Source organism: Leptinotarsa decemlineata, unplaced genomic scaffold, assembly GCF_025532065.1.
Source record: "Leptinotarsa decemlineata unplaced genomic scaffold, Ldec_3_MD MMD2_tig00026328_RagTag_RagTag, whole genome shotgun sequence".
NCBI lineage: Eukaryota > Metazoa > Arthropoda > Insecta > Coleoptera > Chrysomelidae > Leptinotarsa > Leptinotarsa decemlineata.
The window spans coordinates 26,858,103-26,865,250 of record NW_027412688.1 but is presented as its reverse complement, the minus strand read 5'-3'; positions in this window follow the sequence as shown (position 1 = coordinate 26,865,250).

Below are 7,148 nucleotides of genomic sequence, written 5' to 3'. Positions count from 1 at the left end.
GGCTAACACCGCACCACAGTAAGCCCCCTCACTTGTATGGTCTACCCAAAATCCACAAGAAGGACGTTCCGCTTAGACCGATCATCAGCTCCAGAGATTCGGCTACTCAAAATTTGTCTAGATTTTCACTTCCCTTAATACAACCATTACAAGGAAAAACATCGTCTTTTGTGAAGAATTCAAGGCATTTTGTCGAACTACTAGGGTCAATTGAGGTTACACAGGAAGATCAACTAATTAGTTTCGACGTGGAAAGCGTTTACACCAACGTTCCGGTCGAAGAAGCACTCCAAATCATACAGAGAAAGCTATCCGAAGACGGGAACCTGAAAGAAAGAACGAATCTACCTATAGAAGTAATTATGGAATTACTAGGATGCTGTGTACGAAACTGTTATTTCCAACTGAAGGACGAATTCTTTACACAAGATGAGGGACTGCCAATGGGATCGCCACTTTCACCAGTCATAGCCAACATATATATGGAGTGGTTTGAAACTCTGGCCATTGAAGAAGCCCACAAGAAACCTCGAGTCTGGTTGAGATATGTTGACGACACCTTCATAATATGGAACCATGGGAATACTGAACTAGACGCCTTTCTAAAACACATCAACATCGTGAGACCTTCCATCACTTTCACAATGGAGAAGGAAATCCACAATGAATTGCCATTCTTAGACGTTTTGGTGAAGAGGACCGACACTAAGTGGGAAACATCTGTATACCGAAAACCCACTCATACGGGACAGTATCTGAACCACGAATCCAACCACCATCAATCGACAAAAAGAGGAATCATCAAGACTCTATTAGACCGTGCTTTTGGGCTCTGTAATACAAAGGAAGGTCTCGAGAAGGAACTAGACATCATCAAAAATGATCTTCAGCGGAATGGATACTCCAAAGCGATGGTAGAAAAGACTTTGGCTAAAAGACAGCAGGAGCCTCGCAAGGAAGAGAAGCCGTCACAACCAGTGCTTGCACTTCCCTACATCAGAGGATTATCGGAGAGGATAAGAAGAATTGGTTCCAAGTACAATATTAGAACCTGTTTCAGATCCGGTAACACTATCCGTAGCAGCCTCACAAAAACCAGGCCCCCAAACGCGGACTGCGATTCCAAGAATTGCATTTACCGGATACCCTGTGAGTGCGGAAAATCCTATATTGGTGAAACTAAGAGGCCATTGAATGTTCGCATTGCCGAGCACAAGAAGCACACACAGCGAGGAGAAACCAGCAAATCAGGAATAGCAGACCATTTTTGGGCCCATCAACACAACATCGAGTGGTCCCAAGCTGAGATCTTGCACAGAGAGGAACATTGGTTCAGGAGAAAATTTAAGGAAGCCGCATACATGTTGTCCAACAACGTATTCAGCCAGGCCAGCGTAGATATACGAAACATATGGAAACCCATCATCAAACGAAAAATGACCAACTCCCGCCAAAACGGTCATCTCTCACGGAATCAGTGAAGCGGAAAATGGAAAGTAGAGAAAGTGAAAGTATTTCAACGACCTATAAAATAGTCATCTCTCGGAGGAATCAGTCCAGTCATCACCCGAAGACGATTGTAGATACCAACAATCGAAACGTCGTGAACTAACGTGACTTGGAATCTCTACACTTTTTATTTTTTATTATTTTCTTTTTTTCATTCCTTTAATTTTTATTTATCCAATTATTATATTTTTACTTGTAGGTTATTTCACTATCATTTCATTTCAGGTTTATTGTTGCTTAATATAATTGTTATTTTCAACTATTCTTTTTTAATTATTCTTTTTTACTTGTTTCAGGGATTTCAAATCATTTTATATAGTAGACAATGGAAGTCCGAACTAGTGAAATTCATCACGAAACATTGTCAATCACCTTCAAACAAACCCAGATAATGCCGCGCAGAGAGTTGAAGTAAAACCATCAGGCACCTGTGCAACGTCTTCGACTTGGAAAATTCGTCGCAAGTTATGTTCCAATATGAAAATGAGAAATTAATTTCATTTGGTCGATACGACCAACCGATAGACCGGTTTCGGGGTACTTGCCCCATCATCAGTACTGGGAATGGTCTTTTCAAAACGGAGTTAACCGTCTGAGTATCACGACCAAACCAAACAAAAATAATCCCAGCTAGTCATGAATCTTCAAAATCAAAGACGTTGCACAGGTGCTTGATGGTTTTAATTTAGCTTTCTGCGCGGTATTAACTGGGTTCGTTGTTGTTTTTCACGTCGGGTATCTGCCACACGTACCTACAAACATTGTCGTAGGTCTGCATGAAAGGCAAGGGGTTAGGTGTTTTCACGTGAACCTGGACCATGTCATATGCACCTCTTTCCTAATGTAGATGGAGCGAATGATTTATGAATTCATCCACCTTGTAGAAAATAATGTTGCAGAAAAAGTGATGCAGCGCCAACGTCAGTATCAATGAACATATATATTTTATTGAAACACTTGGTACCTATATAATTTGAAGAGTTTTTGCCAGTAGATCCTCTCGTGTAGAGTTAATGATGCGTAATGAATATATACTCATTTTCCTTACGTACATTATCAGTTGAATAATGTAAAGACATGAAAGTGAAGTTGCTGAAATGAAAGTTCACAAGTATCTAGTAGAGGAGCTTTGAAAATAGTGGAGACCTCATCAAGATACACTGAAAAAATTCAGAATAACAAGCAAATTTATAGGACATGTTCTGTCCTCTTTAGATTTGAGTTCACGTATTATTTTTCGTTTTCTTTCACTTCATTATTTGAGTTATACATCCTCTGATTAATAATTTGCTTTCGGACTCGTTAAAGTTTTTCCAGATACATTTTCTGAAATTTTTATATCGTGTTGTATATTGAATATTGCTGGTTACCTCACTGATACTATCTATTTCACATAGTTGATGATGCAGCTGAAAAGTATCTTGATGCGACTAGTTGGATCATAGAATATTGTTTGTTGACGTGAGATTGACCAATAACTACTAAAATAATTCTTTCCAGTAGAAGTGATCAGTGAATCTACCTTGTCAACAAATTAAGAAGAGTGGTTAGAGCAGTTAGGTTACACCTATCCTACATCAATTTAAAGTTGAAGGAGTTATAAGAAGCCTGCGATCGTTGCCTCTTTCGAGATAATTACCATGACATTTAGAGAAGTACTTCAAACATTTCTTTTTCAAACTGGAAAACTGGTGACCAAAGAAGCTTTGCATATTCCAGTTTGCTTCCAATGAATGTACAATTTCTAAATGAAGAAACTAGACCAGTTTCACACACAATAAATAAGTAATCTCATTAAAATCGCAACACATTTCTTGATGAGTTCATCGAAAGTAAACTTGCTGTTGAATATGACTGTCACCTTTTCGAATGGGATTTGAGCAACTTTGTTCGACAGAGTTTTTTGATATTTATAAAAACATTTTCTGTCAAATTTGACTGGTTTGGAGTAGCATATAATAAAAGAAATGAGGTTGTTTTTTTAACACGAATACTGCGGAATAAAATTTTGAATGAATATATCAACAGAAAACCTCCATATATTGCTGATTATATGATTAAATGTTCAAAAAGTCTTTCACTATGAAGCTATGTTGTCTTCGCCAGACGTCATTTTGATCATAACTCTCTGCATTTGCAGGTTAGCTGTCAGACAAATAGTGGTATGATAACTGAATTTGTCGAATGAAGCAAAATTGTTAGAGTTGAAATCAATATAGTGAGCTCATGAACTGCATCACAACGTGGGGTTTACGATATATTAGAAAAGGTACTCAATTTTTTAAAACACCTTTTTCAGATCCTACCCACACACTCGATTGTGCCTGGGCAAATGAAGCTTTCCTACACAAGCTTGAGCGAGCACACTGGGTTACTGAAATATTTGGAGAATGAGAGATAATATGCTACCTAAATCTGCTTCAAATGTCTTGTAGAATTGAAAAGATTGAATATTAGTTCCAATTCTGAATATAGTTGGGTACTGCAATTGAAAAAATAACACAGGTTTGCGATGAAAAAATTGTGGGATATTTAACTAGTGATTTCAACAGTATTTTGTGTGCAGACCTGAAATTTTCTCATTTAATGGGTTTTTAGGTTCGGTATGGGTTTGATGTTTCTGTATTATATAGCCTATATGAGCGGTAAATTGAATCTGAATTATGGAGCTTTCATGATGAACAAGTTACTACACAATGTGGGTGTATATCTTGGATAAAATACGGTTTTGAACTATTTATTTAGTACGAGATCTGGACCTCCTAAAGGATTCAGAAGAAGTTTTAGGATCTAGACTTGAAGAAAGACTTATGTTAGCCTCGGGTGTTTCATTTTCATGGTACCGATTTAGAGAAAAGGAATTTGTTCCTTTTTTTTACAAGAGGGTGATCTAGTTTTCTGCAACAATGTCCCCGATGTCATGGAAATGTTCAACATAACATATGAACCAGAGAAATGGAGACTTTTCATCGATTCATCAAAAAGATGTTTGAAAGCTGTACTTCTTCACAATGGAAACCAATATGCTTTTGTGCCTGTTGAACACTCAGTCCATTTTAAAGAATGCTACGAAAATCTTGAACTTGTTCCTAATAAGCTCAGCTACTCTGATCATAAGTGGACCATTTGTGGAGACTTAAAAGTTATTCCAATGTTACTAGGTCAACAAAGTGGTTATACTAAGTTTCCATGTTTTCTGTGTGAATGGGATAGCCGTGACAGGAAACAACACTATGTCAAGCAGGTGTGGCCAATAAGAAAGGGTCTTATTCCTGAAGTTGAAGACTCCCCAATTGTTTTCCTGTTTATGCAAATTTTGTTAGACCTTGTAATATATAGTCCCGTTTAAAAGTTAAACGGGACTTTATATTACTATACGTCCACCCTGTATATTCACATTCATTTTTCGTGAATTCAGTTTTGTTTTCAATACGAGTATTTTATTATACTATTTCTTTTCTGAACTCAATGGAGTAATTATTCCTATCAGAATTATTTTGCTTACTAGTTAACAAATATACGCAGAGGTACTGATTCTCATCTTAATTGCTCAGTGGAAGAACTAAGAAAACCACCATTGAATCCGCCACAATACGTAATTTGCATAATTTGTCGAGGCAGATAATGAGTAGTTCAACAACTGAGAGCAATTACTCAACTAATTAAGAGCGTTATATATAATTCATAAAGTGCTGCTCACTGGGAACTTGGTAACTTAGCGAGCGGGTAGCTCAAGAAACGGCTAGGAAGTCGTATTATAATGCGCGGTTCAAGGGTGTAAAGGAGTGAAAGTAATACTACACTGAGAAAAATGATGGTTGTTCAGTAGTATCGACGTGACTCGGATTCGCATGGGAAGCAGAACGTATATACCACCTACATTTTCTTTTGTTATAATGCCACATCCGCTTGTCCATGAAAAATATTCCCGTTTTCACTTGAAAGGCATGCTTTAGAAGATATAGGAGCTGAAAGTTTCGCTCTCTAGAAAATTCTAGGATAGTCCAGAATATACAAGGGTATTCGAGAGCATAGTATTACAGAACATCTCGGAATATCTTAAATTATTGTGGAACGCTTTATTCGTTCGTTATATTTTTCTTGAGCTATATAAAGTTGTAGCCCCTGTAGTGGGCGTGGTTTTGAAAATATCACGGCTACAAGTGTCACCTCCTAAAAATTTCCAGAACAGTCCAGAATATTCGCAAGTATTCGATAGCTTTCCATAACATTCCAGCATATATTGGACCATTCTGACAAGTTCAGTAATAATATAGAATGTTCATGAATATCCTGGAACATCCCAGATCATTGTGTATTGATCAAGACAGTTATAGGTTGTGGTAGCCCTCTAGCCCCTATTAACGAAAAAAATTGCCGTTTTCACCTGACAGATCTGTTTTTGAAGTGATCACCAATTGTAACGAATCAAAGAATCAACTGTCTCAAACAAATTCATTTTTAACAATATTTCACTATTACAACTAATTTATATTCAACACTTAGCAACTAACGCTTAATTTATCTTCACTCTTCGAATTCTTTGTTTAACCGCTCGATTCGCTTTCTGAATACAAACCCCCTCTCTGGACGGGAAGCAGGGCTTTTATATCGGTAACGATCGTTCCAGAGTTATCTAGTGGTCTCTGTACTCGTCTAGTATTTTCCCGGCGATTGAGACTGCTCCTTTCGAGTTGATGTAATTTTTATTCGCTGGCTGAGATATCGGTCAAGGCCGGCTTAAGGTTCGTTACAATAGAGTCTTTGACTAGAGTAGAGGCTGGTATGGGTAATCTCAGCTCGTTAGATTGACGAAGGGCATAATAATTGGAGTATCCACTAAATATCAATTTATGTTTGTTGATTAAACATACTGTTTCTAAAATAAAGATTCCAAAAACTGTCAAGATCTTATGTAATTCAAATAGGGGTTTGCAGGAGTCTCGACTTTTGACATTGCACATGAATCCTATATCGCTTTTCTGAATAATAAACACCGTCTGCATTTGCACCGTCTGCACTATATAAGGGTATGGCATTCTTTTGAAATACTATAAGATAGCTCAGAAACGGGTATATATCCATCGAATAAAACATGTGTACTTTCTTTCATTTACCTATATTTGAAAATGACAGAATCCGTGTTAGAAATCACAGGTTAAAAGGTAATACCTCGTTAATACTCAGCTTGCACAAGTTTCGACTTCTGGGGGTTGTCGTTCGTAGGGGTGCGACAGCTGATTAACAGAAAAACAGATTTTAGGACACATATATTACAGGACTTCGAGGACGTACTTCGAGAATATATATATATATATATATATATATATATATATATATATATATATATATATATATATATATATATATGAAAATACGTAAGGAAAATCCTTCATAAAGGGACCACTTGAGAAAAGACCTGAAATGTGTCAGTTTCGACGGACACTGAAAACTTTCCATTTGGACTACAAAATAGGACTATATAAGTATATATCAGAGACATGTAGACCTTAGCTTTCAACAAGGGAACAACGAAAAACATAGCACTCCATGTATTATACGAATATTAGGCACTAGATTACAGCAGTTATGACTCTCCCAGGCGAATCATTCAACGGCGATACTCCTGCGACGGTTTT